Source organism: Staurois parvus, unplaced genomic scaffold, assembly GCF_062004578.1.
Source record: "Staurois parvus isolate SC_StPar_1 unplaced genomic scaffold, SC_StPar_1.0 ptg001686l, whole genome shotgun sequence".
In the NCBI taxonomy this organism is placed as follows: Eukaryota; Metazoa; Chordata; class Amphibia; order Anura; family Ranidae; genus Staurois; species Staurois parvus.
In genome coordinates, this window is record NW_028319482.1 from 23,850 (window position 1) to 40,583 (window position 16,734).

Below are 16,734 nucleotides of genomic sequence, written 5' to 3' on the forward strand. Positions count from 1 at the left end.
CTATTTTCACTTTTCAACACTTTAATAAAATTTTGATAATTACAGTAGGTCTCGAATGCCGTTACATTAACCGCTTTCTATCCATCCATGGGGCTTTACCCTGTTGGCGGGTACTATTTTTACTTTTTAGGGGAAAAATAGCCCTCTGTGATAGCATTTTGCTGTGACAGTTTCCCTGTACTGAGACGTCAGCAGTCTCCTGCCTTTCACTGAAGCTAATGGAGCACAAATAATGATTTATTACCTTCTTCACTGGCTGCTGCAGCTGGGGAATGTGCCAGCTGAGGGGAGATCCAGAAATAGACATTCACTGGTCTCCTTCCTTTCCACCCTCACACCCACCATGCTCTCTCTGGGTCATTTATACATGTGAGCTCATCACCTGCTCTACTAATTTAAACACACTATAGCAGCTAGGAGTGTATTTACAATCTTTCTCTGCCAGCTGCCATTTATAATCAGCGCTGGTAGACAGGTGGTTGACCAGCATTTAAAAGTTGCCCACTGAAGCCAAGTGCAAGTTTTCTGTTTGGTAGTGTACATTTTTTGTTCATTAAAAATCTTACAAACACTGTCATAAAAACATATTTCCATATATACAGATTAAATAAAAAATATATAATTAAACAAAAAATTGCTTCAACAAAAAAACAAAAAACAGGAAACCGCTTTTTTGCCAGGGAAAAAACATAAACAAAACTAAAAATACAAGCCAAAACATATTTTAATATTATCATTCTAATGCACCTCAACAAACCCTAAACTCCACTTAAACACACCCTCAGGCTAAGAAACAATTAAACATTGAAGCCATGCATGCAGCCTTTTTTTTTTTTTTTAAACCTGATCTTATAAAAATCTAGGGGACGTGAAAGGACAGAAAGAAAACCTGCACACCCAGAGACTGACAGAGAGCAACTACGAGGACCTGGGGGACACACCTCCACGCCTTTGACCAGGCCCCCGACTGCCACCTGTCCTTCTCAAGACCCCGAATCTTCCCAACCTCACCCAGAATGTTGTTCAACACCACCTCGACAGGAAGGACCTTCTTGCAAATGGAAACCTGACACCGTGCATTCCACGTGAAGTATCAGACTACTGAGCTAACTAGAAAAAGTGTCTCTAAATCAAAATCCCAATAGATCTCAAAAGCCCCGTAAGACCACTCCGCATAACTCAAGCGGGAAAGGGATACCCAGAGCCCCACCCACCTGCCTATAGACTTTTATATTGACGGGGCAATGAAGCAACAAATGGTTCATTTCTTCCACCCCACCACACTCCACTCTTGGACAACCACTGTTCTGCACAAATGGATGCTTCAGGTTGCCCTTCACATAGTCTACCATGGAATGAGAGCCAGGACAATCCCGAAACGTTAAAGGGATTCTCTCCAGATTCATCAAACACAGACCCTCCCTCATAACAGGGCTTGTGCAATCCCTCAAGGCCAGTAGCTCGCTGAAATTGCATTGTATGCAATGTCTAAATGCCATGGATAAACCCAAAACACTGTAAACATCTCCCAATAACATTCTCACAATCATTGATTTTTGTGACACTTTCAACCCCTAAAAAACACAATCATTGGCGGTCAGTGGCATTTTAAAATACCTGCTGCACCATCAGCAGCAGCAACACCCCCTCAAAAACAATCTTAAAATCATTGGTGGTCATTGGTATTTTATCCCCTTTCCACCCTACCCTCTCTTCCTTATTGGTGGTTGCTGACACTTTAAATCACCCCCAGAACCATCCCACAACATCCCCCCACCCTTGCAAACCAATAATTGCTTCTTCCACTGCTCCAAGCAGAGGATTTAATTAACCACTTCCAGACCAGACACTTTTACCCCCTTCCTGACCAGGGCAATTTTCAGCTTTCAGCGCTATCACACTTTGAATGACAATTGCGCGGTCATGCAACACTGTACCCAAATTAATTTTTTACCATTTTTTTGAGACCGATAAAGCTTTATTTTGGTGGTATTTATTCACCGCTGGGATTTTAATTTTTTTTGCTATGTAAATGAAAATGTCCAAAAATTGTTCAAAAACTTTGAAAAAAAGTGTTTTTTTAATAAAATTTTGCAAATAAATAATATTTCATCATAAATCTTGGCCAAAATTTATTCCATTATCTTTTTAGTAAAAAAAAAAAATCCAAATCCGTTTATAACCAAAAATTATAATTTTTAAACCTTTTTTTTTTATATTTTTATTTTTTGTTTATTTATTTTTTTACATACGGTCACCCTAGCAGTACAGTGTTGCCATGGTGTACTACTTGTGGGGGTGATGAATATTTTTTAAGTGACATCTTGCTTACTACTTTGCATGTGATCACTGACTGGCCAATCAGTGATCACATGATCGGGACCTCGTACAGAGGTCCCGTCCGACGATCGGTGTTTCACTGTGTCCGGAGGGTTTATAAACGGCCACCCGACCCTGCACTGCCACCGTCCGGCCATTTATATACAACGACCGGTCGGGAAGTGGTTAATGGCTTCATTAAATTTTTTTTTTTTGTTTTCAGTTTTGTTTAGAGTAGGAGAGGTCTATATATTACTGTTTTTAAAAAAATTTCTTTAGCCGCTTCCCGTCTTGCCACTATATAAAAAACGTCCAGGTGGGGAAGTTTCCTGGATTTGGGAGGGAATATTATCCTTGCCGAGTGTTCCCCCCTTGGGGTGTGCAGTGGTATGATCTGTGATCGCTGTGTCTCTCAAACACAGCGGATTATAGATCAGATACAGGGCCAGTTTTATATGCCCTGTACCATGTGATTTGATGTGACAGTCATAGAAGTAGTAGTAAAAGGCTGCATTCCCTTAGCCTTTGTTTTCTACTGAATTGCTGAGATTGGTCACGGTGATCACATGGTACAGGGCAATTTTTTTTTTTTTGTGACCTTTGTGATTCTAAATCTGTTTTAATTACCACCCTCTAGAGAACAAGATTTCTAGAGAAGCCGTATTGGGGTAAGTAATTATGGGCAAACACTTATCTGTCAATTTTGGTAGCTTCTAAGCATTCCAAACTAGATTACTCTTTGCAAGGTTGTGGTCCAAGACAGTCATTTCATTTACAGGGAAGTATCATTGGTTGGATGGGTGTAAACAGCCTCTACAGAAATACTGTATGCAGTCAAGCTCCAGTTTGTAGATACATTGCTAAGAGATTAACAGCATGTTTGCTAATAGAGATGTTGATTTTACTGTATGTGATATGGCTACATATACACCTAATACAAATCAAGATAGCTTACTTGGCACTGCCAAAAGTTCATGATAGTTGCTTTTAAAAAAGAAAATTTTTGTATTGTCTAAGATACTTGCTTCCAGACTAAACTCTTTCCTGGCCCAATATATCCACCCTGACCAAGCGGGATTCATGCCTAATTGCCAAGTGTCTGATTAAACTAGGAGGATCATCAATGTTATCTTGGCGATACACTCAGACTGGGATGGACAGGGTCCTAACAGGGTATTTATTGTCGTTGTATATACATAAGGCCTTTGATTCCCTCTCCTATCTTTTTAATACCCTATCATGATATGGGTTTGGACAGCGTTTTCTGTCAACACTGCAGGTCCTGTATAGCTCACCTGCTGCGTCCCTAACGGTGAAGGGATATGTCCCCCTCACAATCTACAGAGGTACTCGCCAGGGTTGTGCTCTAGCCCCACTACTATTTGCACTGGCCTTAGAACCATTGGCTCTTAATTCTCCATTGTGTAGTTATCAAGGAGATACCCTGTGGAGACAGAGCGCACAAATGTGCCCTTTTTGCAGACAACCTTTTGCGGTTTCTGTCGTCGCCTGTCACTACTTTTACTAACCTCTACGCCATCCTCCAGTCCTTTTCTAAAATCACTGGCCTCTAAATAAACCATGATAAATCACAAGGATTGAATAATTTCTTGTCCGACAATATTGTAGACGTTTTAAAAACATCATATGGTTTTCACTGGCAGTCTGAGACCCTCCCTTACTTGGGGATTAATTTGACACCCACTCTGCACACACTCTTTATTCCTGAAATTATCCTTCACTATACAAACAACTTACTGCTGATTATTATTATTATACAGGATTTATATAGTACCAACAGTTTGTGCAGCGCTTTACAAAATGAAGGTAGACACTACAGTTACAATACAATTTGGTACAAGAGGAAACCGAGAACCCTGCTTGTTAGAGCCTACAATCTAAGGGGGAGGGGGAGTGATACTTACAAAAGGTAATGGCTGTGGGTGATGAGCTGATGGAGGAAGTAAAAAGCTGTTTACTAGTTAGAAGCAGGATAGGCTTCTTTAAAGAGAAGGGTTTTCAGGGATTGTCTAAAGGTGGATAGATTAGGAGATAGTCGGACAGATTGGGGTAGGAAGTTCCATAGGATGAGAGAAGTCCTGGAGGGGAGCATGGAAGGAGGTTACACGGGAGGAGCAGAAAGTCTTGGTAGAATTGAAGAGAGCGGTTTGGTTGATATTTTGAGACCAGGTTGGTGATGTAGCTGGGGGCAGAGTTGTGGATCGCTTTTGTATTTTGAATTTTGTTGGGTGAGTGGAAGTCAGTGGAGGGATTGGCAGAGAGGGGTAGCAGACAGTGAACAGTTGGTAAGGTGGATGAGCCTGGCAGTAGCATTCATGATGGACTGAAGGGGGGATAGCCTATGTAAAGGTAAGCCAATTTGAAGGGAGTTGCAGTAGTCGAAGCGAGAGATAACCAGGGAGTGAATTAGACGCTTTGTGGGATCATTGGTGGAAAAAAGGGGCGTATTCTGGAGATGTTGTGGCGGTTGAGGTGGCATGATTTGGACAGGGATTGGATGTGGACCTGAAAGAATCCAGGGTTACCCTTAGCATCCTGGCATGGGGGGATGGGTTGATAGTTTTGCTACTGATCTTGACCTAGAAATCGGGGGAAGAGGCACGTGGGGGAGGAAATATTATGAGCTCAGTTTTGGTTAGATTGCATTTTAGGAAGTGGTGTGACATCCAGTCTGATATGTCTATTACAAAATCAGTGATACGCAAGGAAACTAATGGGGTGAGCTGAGGAGTAGAGAGAGAGATTTGTGTATCATCAGCATAGAAATGGTGTTGGAAACCATGGGAAGCTGACCCAGGGAAGAAGTGTAGATCGAGAATAGGAGAGGTACAAGGACAGAACCTTGGGAGGACTTCGAAGGTAAGAGGAGTAGGAGAGGAGGAAATAGAGTTGTAAGTGACACTGAAGGTGCGGTGAGATACGTAAGATTCAACCAATAGAGCATATAGTCACGGAGGCCAAGTAAATGGGGCTTTTTGAGGAGAGGGTGGTCAACTGCGTCAAAGGCAGCAGAGAAGTCCAAGAGTAATAGGATGGAATAATGACTATTGGTTTTAGCTGTTAGTAAGTAGTTTGTGAGTTTTAGGAGAGCAGTTTCTGTGGAGTGTTGTGGGCGAAATCCAGGCTGAAGGGGATGGAGGTGGATATTCTTCATAAGGTGGCAGCTTACCTGGTTGTAAACTAGATGTTCAAGGAGTTTTGAGGCAAAAGGGAGTAAGTAGATGGGTCTTAGGCTGCCAAGATTGGTGGGGTTCAGTGAGGCCTTTTTAAGTATGGGGGATGACTAGCACATGTTTTAGATGGTTGGGGAAGATGCCAGTAGAAAGGGAGAGATTTGAAGATATGAGTTAGAGTGAAGGATAGAGCCAGAGGGTGACCATAGTATTTGCGAGGGAACAGAGGACAGGTGGTTAGGTGGGCTTTAGAAAAAAGTTTACCAACTTCCTTTATAGTAGCTGGGTTAAACAAGGTAAGTATTGATTGTGCAGGTGGACAAGGAGTGTAAGGTGAGGGAGATATTGATACCATTCATGACAATATCTCCACTGTACAGATCTTATTTTTGAATTGATTAACGATCTCGTGGGCAGTGAGTGAGTTAGTGGGTGGAGGTAAAGAAGGACAAAATAGAGAGTTAAAGGTAAAAAAGAGTCGACATGGACAGTGTGAGAGGGTGTTAAGGAGAGTGATAAAATAGGTCTGTTTGGCAGTGTGGAGACAGGATTTGTATTTTTGAATGGCAGATTTATATTGGTCAAAGTCTTGCTGGGTCTAAGTCTTACGCCATAAATACCCAAGAGCACGGCTATATTTTTTGATATTGTCTGTTTGCCAGGGCTGTAGCAGTCGGGGCCTGATTCTGTGAGTAGTGGGGGAAGCCAGTGTGTCCAGGATGGATGACAGCGAACTGTTGTAGACAGAAGTTGTCAGGTTGGGGCAGGACAGGGCTGAGATTTTGTCAGAGACCAGCTGTTGCAGAAAAAAGAAGAGAAGGGTTAAGATGGCGAAGGTTTCTACAGGTAACTGTTTGGTAGGTGGAAAGCAAGGAGGAGGAAGCCAAGGAGAGAGTGAAGCTAATAAGAGTGATCAGAGAGAGGAAAAGGAAAGTTGGTGAGGTTGCAAGGAATGCATAGGTAGAATACAAGGTCAAGGCTGTTCTGACTCAACTTCGAGACCATAAACTTTATCTCCAGCGATGTATACAGCTATACAACGTTGTGTTGAATTTATCTCTTGCATCGGGTCAGACAGTTTAACTCCATGAATAAACTCACATGTTGAGGAAATCAGATGAGGAAACCCATTTGAATGTTCCGTTTTAATGGAGGATAATCATTGGTAGAAAAACGTTAATGTTGTAAGCCTCATGGAAAGATGCATTCAGGAAGACAGGATACAGTGGAATGATTACCACAAGGGGTAAGGGGTATACACAAGTACTGTGAGAGAGCTCAGTTTAGACAGGAGAAGACAGCTTAAAGACACAGAGCAATAATAAACAAGTGATGGTCACAGAGAAATAATACATCAAATAGTGTAACACAACACTCCCCGTCTGAAATCTTTAGATGTCATAACTTCAAATTCTATATATTCAATAAGTCCAATTTTGATGAATGTCTTGGAACCTGTAACAAGAAACATGCAGCAAGCAAACCTAAACATGACTTAAACTAGATGGCAGAACATTTAGTAATCCAACATCTTCAGAGAGTACCAAAGTTCCAAGTAAAAAACCCGTTGTTAGCAGCAGTGTAATCCCCGCTGTGCAATAGCATGGCAGAGTGGTAGCATAAGTCAGTCACTTGGCAAAAGGAGTACGAACTCTGTAATTAGTCAAGCAAATGTTCGTGTTGATCCTCCCTTGGCTACCTTGTCCTCTACCTTCCGGACCTTGTCATCATCACTGGGCATAACTTTAGTAATAAGACCCATAGGCCATTCATTCTGACAAACTTCCTTGTCCTTTAGGAGAAGGAGATCTCCAACCTTGAGATGAGGCATAGATGTTTGCCACTTGTGACGACCTTGGCGTTGTACCCGTTCATGGTGGTGACTAACCAGACGTGTAGCAACATGATGTTGACATGGTATGATTATAGGATTCTGTTCTTTGCTGCATAGGTCAGATTTACCTATACGACCACCAACTCTCTCAGTAGCTGATTGGCGTCAACTACAGGGTTTAGATTGAAGAGTGAATTGTTTTTGGACAATTCAGCTCCATTTCTGATTCTCTCAAAATCCTCCTGATACACCTCTTGTTGCACACAAAGGATAATTACCTCTTCTGCACGTGCAATATCTGCTTCTGTGGGGCATCCAGAACAAATGTGCCAGCCATGACACTCTGATGTAGAGTTCTTCGCAAAGTAATGAGCAATGTGAATTAGGTGAGCAATAGCTCTTACAGCAGATGACCAGGTCAAAAAATGCTCAAAACGGTATGACTGCAGTTTCTGTTTTGTAGTCACAGAAGTGTGGAGTGAGATGTTCACAGTTATTTCCTTATCTTGAGGACTTATAAGTCCATAGATGCCATCAGTAGGGAGTGAGTAGGAGTTCTCACACAGAAACCTTGGAGGCGAAAGCCATAAGCTGTTCTGAAGAGCTGCTGATGACACGGCTCTGGTCCCACAGTCAGCTGGGTTGATTTCAGTGGGAACGTAATACCATTGACTTGGTAGAGAGAACCTCTTTACACGTTCTACCCTGTTGCTGACGTACATGTAAAACTGTTTTGTTTGGTTGTATATATAACCAAGTACTACTTTACTGTCTGTATAAAAGGTGAAAGAATCAATTCTAGTGTCCATATCACTTTGTATGACTTCGGCAATTTCTACTGCTAGCATAGCCGCACAGAGTTCAAGTCTTGGTATGGTATGTGCAGGTTTGGGAGTGAGTTTTGCCTTGCCTAGAACAAAACTACGGTGTGATTCTCCATTAATTCCAGAAGTCTTTTAAATAGGCTACTGTTGCAATAGCTTCAACTGATGCATCGTCGAAAATATTGATCTCTCTATGGTCAGCAGTTGAAATGGAAATTGGAACATGGCAACATGAATCTGAAGTTTTTCTAATGACCTCAAAGAGCATCTTCACCTTTCCCACTTGTGGTGTTTCGCACTAGGTAAAGGAGTATCCCAGTCTATGTTCCCAGTAGCTAACTGTCTTAGCAGGATCTTGCCTTGAATCAATGAAACCCAGAGGATCATAGATGCTGTTCACCACCGACAAGACACCTCTCTTAGTGAAGGGTTTGTCACAAGTTGACACTTTAAAGGTGAATGTGTCTTGTTTGATGCTCCACAGCAAACCCAAACTTTGTTGTATGGGAGGCATATCTGTACCTAAATCAAGGTTATTTAGACCAGTGGCATAGTCCTCAGAGGGAAAAGCATTCATAAGTTCCTGGCTGTTAGATATAATCTTGTGAAGTCTAAGGTTTGCTACAGACAGCATTTCCTTTGTTCTAGTGAGAAGATCGATTGCTTCTTTAGCAGATGGAAAGGATTTGAGTGCGTTGTCAAAGTAGAAGTTTCTTTCAACAAATTGGCGGGCATCAGATCCATATTAATTTTCTCCAGCCTGAGCCGTTCTCCTTAGCCCGTAAGTTGCCACTGCAGGGGAAGGACTGTTACCGAAGACCTGTACCTTCATTCGATATTCTATGACTTCCTTGTTGATGTCATTGTCTTTGTGCCATAGAAACCTGAGGTAGTCTCTGTTGTCGTCTTTGACAATGAAGCAGTGTAACATTTGTTGAATGTCGGCCATTGCTGCTATGGGCTCTTGTCTGAAGTGGATCAGGACTCCTATTAGACTGTTTTTCAAGTTGAGTCTAGTAAGGAGCATGTTGTTAAGGGAAACACCTTCATGCTGAGCGCTGGAATCAAACACAACTCTGATTTGGTCTGGTTTGTGTGGGTGATACACGCCAAAGGATGGAAGGTATCAGCATTCTTCTCCCTCCTTTAGTGGGGGTGCAGGCTCTGTATGATCTTGTGTCAAATATATTTTGCATAAAGTCCACAAAGTGCCTTTTCATCTCTGGTTTCCTGCTTAAGTTGCGCTTTAAAGAGGAGAATCTACTGATGGCCTGCTGTAAATTGTTGGGCAATCTCTTTCTTGGGAGACGAAAATTTAGGGGTGCTACCCAGTTATTGGAGTCGTCTTGAAAGAACTCCTTGACCATTACTCTGATAAATTCTTTGTCTTCCATTGAAGGAGCCAGTATATCATATTCACTGGTTGTATTAAACACTGTAGAGCCGAGGTCGTCGTCAAGGGGAGAGAAAGGGCTTGTGTTACCTGAGACAGTATGCCGTAATTTGCAGCTGGCTATCTTCTTTTTCACCCAGTAGTGATGTGGACATGGCTCAAAGTAAGTGTTTCGGCCATTTGGCAGGATATTTGTCTTTAATGATGAAACATTGGTAGGTCTCTTCATTTTGCCTTTTCTGATGTTGCCTATGATGACCCAACCTAGATCTGTGTGCTGGGCAAATGGGGCATCTGGGGCTCCACAGACTTGTCTATGTACCTTGTGAACCCTTAGAATGTCTCTTCCTAACAGAAGAAGGATGTGAGCTTTTTTGTCAAGCGGTGGTATCTCACTTGCTATTACCTTCAGGTGAGGGTGATGGAAGGCAGCAGCTTGTGTAGGGATTTCTTTCCTGTTAGCAGGTGTCTGGTTGCACTCAACAAGTGTAGGTAAGAGTAATTGCAGGTTACCTTTTGAGAGGAGATACCATGAGTCCATGAGCCCTTCTTCCAAAAACCTCTGTAGCTCCACTACACGTACCCAAGGTGCAAGGATGAGCTTCACCATTTATTTCAAATAGATCAAACCGTTCGGATCTTGCAAGTGATCTGTTGCTCTGATCATCTAAGATCGCATACACCTTTTAGTCTTTTCTGGTTGATCTACATGGCATATGTTCACCAGGCATATCTTAGCACAGGATATCTTAGGGATATCTTATCACAGATATGCCTAAGCACACGATATCTTAGGCATATCTTATCACAGCGGTCTTCCCCACAAACTTCAGTGCAGGATGAAGACATTTATGGTGAAATCAGGCACTTGATCTTTATTCTCCCCGCCTTGCCTTGACCTGGGACACTTGATGGACATGTTACAGTCCTTAGCAAAATGTTCGGTAGAAGCACAACACTCGAAACATACCCAGAATGTCTTTCAAAGCTCCTTACATTCTTCAAGAGGCCTTTTCCTAAAACCAATGCATTATTTGATGGGGTGTGGCTTCTTGTGAATGGGACATTCTCCGTTAGGGTTTTCAATCTTCCTACTCTGTTTATTTGCAGCCACAACTGTGGTGGGAGTGGGGAGAATGTCAGTCTTTTTCATGGATATTGGGCCTCTACGGTTCCTATAGTTGGCCTGAAGAGTGGTACTATTAGGGAAGGATGAAAAGAGACTCAACTCACTATAGGAAAAACTTGGGTCGTTCTTGGTCTCTGCAGTGTTCCTGTTGAATTTGCAGAAGAAAGAGAATGAAGGGAAGGAAACATTATTCTGTTTTTTGTATGATGACCCTAGTGTGGACCATTTTTCTTGCAAACCATGCGGAAGCTTGGAGATGATTGGGTTTACCCCACTAGCAGTGTCCAGGTAACTAAGTCCAGGTAGTTTTGGGTCTGCCTTGGCTAGCTGAAGCTCAAAGAGAAGGTCACTCAGTCTCTGGAATTCCTTGTTGTCCTTACCAGATATCTTTGGGAAAGTTTCCAGACGCATGAACAGAGCATAACTTTGCTCTAAGCGATCCCATGCAGCTGTGAGGCCTGCAAATAGAGGACCAAGCTATCTGATCAGCAGATCCAACTCTTCGGCAACTGTAATACCCAGATCATTGATTGCAGTTCTGAAAGAACATTTCCAACTTCTGTAGTTTTTCAGGTTGGTCATCAAAACTTGTAAGATCAGTTGTTTTTGTGAGCTCTCTGCAAAGTATGTACCTCACAAACTCTGCTGTCTCCGTTGTCTTGTTTTAGAATGTCTTGTAGCAACGGATCTGTGAGATGCAGTGTCTTGTAGCAGCTTTATCTTTGCTTCTGCCTTTAATTTGGTTGCTGGATAAAACTGACTTTCTAGATTAAGAACCTGGATTAAGACCATAACATTATCTTCAGCTATGTATACAGCTATATGTGGTGTTGAATTGATCACTTGCATCGGGTCAGACAGTTTAACTCAATGAATAAACTCACATGTTGAAGTCAGATGAGGAAACCCATTAGAATGTTCCGTTTAATGGAGGATAATCATAGGTAGAAAAACGTTAACGTTGTAAGCCTCATGGAAAGATGCATTCAGGAAGACAGGATACAGTGGAATGATTACCAGAGAGAGGCAGAGGGAGGGCTATACACAAATACAGTGAGAGAGCTCAGCTTAAACAGGAGAAAACCGCTTAAAGACACAGAGCAAGAACAAACAAGTGATGTTTACAGAAAAATAACTAAGATAGTGTAACACAACAGAGGCAGTTACCATTAGAGTAAGAAGAAGCACGTATCCATTGTCTTAGGTCAAAAGAAGTGATTAGGCTCAGAAGTTTAGAAGTAGCAGGAGTGTTAAGGTTAACAGGGATGTTTAAGTCACCGAGAATAATTGTGGGAATTTCAGAAGAGAGAAAGTAAGGTAGCCAGGCAGAGAAGTCATCAAGGAAGCGTGATACCGGTCCAAGAAGCTGATGGATCACAGAAATTCTTAAAGAAACTGGAGAGAATAGACTAATACAGTGAGCTTCAAATGAGGACAGGGACAGAGAGGGAGGTGAATGAAGGACCTGAAAGGTGCTTTAAAGGGATAGGAGAATTCCAAATCCACCTCCCTTACATGCACTATAGGCCTGGGAGAGTGAGTCCAGAGACCACCATGGGAGAGGGCAGCAGGAGAAGGAAAGTCAGATTAATGAAGCCAGGTTTTCGTAATTGCAAGTAGGTTAAAGGAGTTTGTAATAAAAAGGTCATGGACAAAGGTGAGTTTGTTGCAGACAGAGTGGACATTGCAAAGGGCACAGGAAAAGGGGAGGCTGGTTCTAGGAAGAGGAGGAATAGTAACCAGATTGTGTGGATTGCGGCCGCTGTTAGAGGATAAGGGGTGCCTGGTGTATTGGTCAACGGAAAGAGATGGTGGCCTAGGTTTTGGGGAAATGTCTCCAGATGTTAGGAGGAGCAGAAGGGTGAGAGAGGTAATATGGGAGTATGACTTATATGAAGGGAGAGGTCCTAGTGTCCTGGAGGTTTTATTAGTATGTATGTGGGTTCAGAATTAGCAGGAGTTGATGAGTGCAGTAATAAGGGGAAGGCAGGAGTGAGGGTGATGTATATAATCTGTGGGGTGGAGAAGAGGGGTGAAGTAAAGAGTTTGAGAGGAGAGGATACAACTGTGAGAAGTAGGAGTAGGGAGTGCTTTTTACAGAGTGGTGAGATTAAGAAGCAGATTGGGTAAGAGATGAAAAAGCTTAATGAGGAAACAGGTCACCTGTAGTCTGTTTTAGTATTTGGAGTTGTCCGCTGTGGCTTCTCGCTTTGTGCATTCGCTGAAGTGCCATGCTCAATACTTAATCCAAAATTAATACTTTATCCAAGATGATAATTGCTAATGCTATCCCTGCCTGTGCCTCCCCCAAGGAAGGCCTAAATGTATACTGAGTTGGGTGGGGGTATTGCCAATTAATCAGGAATGCATAGGAGAGACCTATGGCTAGCAGGACAAACTTCTCATACCAAAGGAGGGACTACAAGAGACGAGAGCAGGAGGGCAGAGTTTTAAAGGTTAAGATCAGCTCATTAATTTTGGTTAGGCAATAAGAGCAAAATAAACATCACAGTAATAGGAACAGAGCTAAAGATTTTGGAAGCCACAAATATTACCAATAAGAACATTGATAGTAATGAACAGCTTCAGTTAGAAGTGGATTTTGAAAGCAGTATAGATTACCATATAGTACAGCAGCGTAAACTAGAAAAGCTACAATTTCTAGGGAAATTGTGTGAAGTGTTCTTGCCTCCACCAGTAGTCTACAACTGGAGTGGGCAGAGTAACTGGGTGGAGTGGCTTGTCACTCTGCTGCCTGCTCACACACCTGGGTTCCTATGGCAACTCACTTTACAGCAAGGGCAGAGAAAAACAAACTGCTCCAACTTGCTCACTTCACTGGCGGTTGCCATCTTCAAACGGTTGTAGTATAAAAATTATATATCCTACACTGAAGAGCTTTATATTGTGAGAATCACAAGACCCAGACCTACATTTTGATGCATAGAATGTCTCTGAAATATTAAAAATGAAGGCACAGTCGCAGTTTAGAAATTATCCTTCAAATTTGAGGTGGCTAGAGTGGAGTTTCAATGAATGTCAATGGGAGGCGTGAGTTGCAAACAAATGGTCATATTGTGAAAACTATCAGGACTATGGCTTAACCGTGGACATTTTTAGTGGCAGCAGGGATATCTGAACGTTTTGTTATAAGATTTGTGTAGGTGGGCTTGAAAATGAGTGAGTGATGGCAGTTCAGAAATTATGTCCTGATTTTTCAGCTCCCACTCTAGTTTTGAACATTCCGCCATTCATTCCTATGGGACCAATTTCACCACAAAAACAGCGATATTTTGTGAATCATTCGGCGAAACGTTCCACAAAGTAATAGCACGCCAATCAGGAACAATCCGCACGTTTCGGTATATTACTGTCTATGTAGTGTAAAAACTGTGGGAGGAGTTAGGGTGGTAAATTTGGCTATAATAAGAATATATATGTGAGATAACAGTAAGTGGTCTTGCCATGCAAGAACACTTAGTCATAGATGGCATGAGAGATAGTACAGATGAATATTGCTCACAGACATTTACCATATAGCAAAGCAGTTTCAATTAGCAGTCATACATGGCATGGGAGATAGTACAGAGTTAGTACAGATGGTGATATGGGGATAGTACAGATGCTGAAGTAGCAACTTCACTTTCCATTGTGGTTTGGCAGACTACATTCACTGAAAATGAAAATCCTCCCATGCCTGTTATATTTATTTCACACTTTACCGGTGGCACTTGTTTGATCTGATTTGTTGGCTTTTCAAATAAAATTGATAGTTTGTCTGGGGAGATAAGAGGTCTAGGGTGGACAAGTTTACTCTATTTGCTCCGGATTTGCTTAAATACTTTTATGCTGCTCCATTTGTCCAGTTAATTAAATTTCACTCTTATAAACCCCATCCATTATCTGTGGCAATGGATTCCTGTTTAACTGCAAAGGAATGGCCTCCAATCTTATGTCCTTCCCTTTCCCTTACCCTGGGTATTTGGGATAGGCTTTGCAAGCCTTATAAATGTATTTATGTCCCTCCACAGTCCACTAGCCCCTATACTCTGTAATAAAGAGTTCACCCCGGTCTCACTCCCAATACATTTGATTGGTGGACCAATAAGGGTCTTTTACGTATAGCTGATCTCTGTGATCATAGAGGAATTCTGTTGAGACAAACTCTAATAGAGACGTACCATATGCCAGACTCTGAATGTTATAGATATGCTCAGATATCGCATTTTGTAAAAGCTTTGTCTCATAGATCCGACTTGCATCCATGTCCCCTGTGGAACATTTATGTCACAGAATTGATAAAATTTGTGGTCATATCTCAGCAATTTATGCTATTTTTAACTGATGCTACGGGTAAATTGGGCTACATGCAGAAATAAGAAATAGATCTCCAGGAAACATTTGTGCTTGACGAATGGCATTCATTAGCCCATGGGGCCTTCGGGTCTACCGTGAATACTTCCATATTTGAAGCCTATTATAAAGTGCTACCTATGTGGTATATGGTACCATCTAGATTGGTCACTTATGTCCCAGATGTGTCTCCCTTATGCTTCAGAGGTTGTGGCCAGGAAGGTACAGCATACCACATATAGTGGAGATGTCTCAAAGTGAGGTGCTTTAGGACTAGAGTGTATAACTTCATATACACCCTTACCCAAGTAAACCTGACCAAGTTTCCAAAGCATGCCTTGTTGGGGTGCAAGATGGAGGAAGCCTCCAAACATTAAAGAAGGCTTGTTGCCTTCATATTTTGTCTCTGCAAAAATTACTATTGCCAGAAACTGAAAGTCGGCTATCATACCTTTTTGACCAGCTCATACACAAACTTTCCTGGACAATGATAAACAAGCGGTTGTCAGAAATCCTGAATAATAGAATGAAAGGTTTAGAAAAGGTGTGGGACCAGTGGGTTAAGTACTTAATGAATGACCGTCGGGTTTTGCCCAATCAATATGTTCTAAATTAGGATTGAGCAAGTGTGTGCAGTCCCTAATCTATCCCCCTTCCTTTTTCCTTTTCATTACTTCTTTTTTCTAGGCACTCTTGCCTTTTCTTCTTTCATAAAGCTGTATTAAAACAAACTCGGAAACAATGTTTTGCTAAAGCACAATTTATGGCATGTTCCCTAAATTTAGGGAAGGTAGCCTGACGTGATTGGGCTGTTTGGCGTATATTGCAACTACTCTGTTATTTCCTATTTTGTTTATAAGGTTATATATATTATAATTTTATGGACTGTTTTACCTCATTGTTGGGTACTTGCCCTAAGGTATAGGTAACCTGGTTTTTACCAGGCTTAAGATGGTGTTGAGTAACAACCATGTTGCGGAGGCTCACCTTGTGCCCCACAGGTATTACTGATGCCCAGATAACCAGTGGGACATGTCGTTTTTTTTTTTTGATCAGATAAGCAAACATTTTATTTGCCATTATGCCAACTGTCTGTTTTATGTGGCGTGTGAAGTGTTATGTTGTAACCATTTTACACCGTTTTATTACGGAACAAAATTTAAAAAAAATATTAGAAACGAAAAAGAAAATGTCTGTATTGTTTTACTATTGCAGTTTGGATAACTACCATATTTAGTACACACATGCCTTATGTCCATTTTAACCAGCTTTCTTCATAAATTATTATTTGCTAAATCAATTTCAGGGCTAGAAGATGAACTTGAAGACATAATGGTTATTGACAATAAATTGCATTAAAATAGTAGGCCCTTTATAAGTAGTTGTAAAATTCTTATGAACAAAATAAATATCAAGGTTTCACCATATATAACTGATGTTTGATCTTCCCCCCCCCCCCCCCCCCGTGTATGTGGCTGTAAAAATGCATAATCTGTAGATGCCAGCGGATCTCATGCATGCCAGTAAGATGTAATAGCTAGCAGCTCCGACACATGGAGTAGAGATGACGCATGCATTATCTTGAAATCAGGTTACCTGTAAAAGTAATTCATAACAGCATTTATTTGTCTGAGCTCAATATGTTCCAGTCAGCAGTCTGCCAAGGCACTATTCAGTCATTTTATCTA

General features: G+C 41.6%; 1 protein-coding gene across 2 annotated transcripts in view; it reads left to right on the top strand.

Annotated features, from left to right (window-relative positions):
• LOC149434759 (chloride channel protein 2-like) overlaps positions 1-16,734 on the top strand; it is a 224,962-nt gene that overhangs the window by 18,716 nt on the left and 189,512 nt on the right. The window lies entirely within an intron of this gene.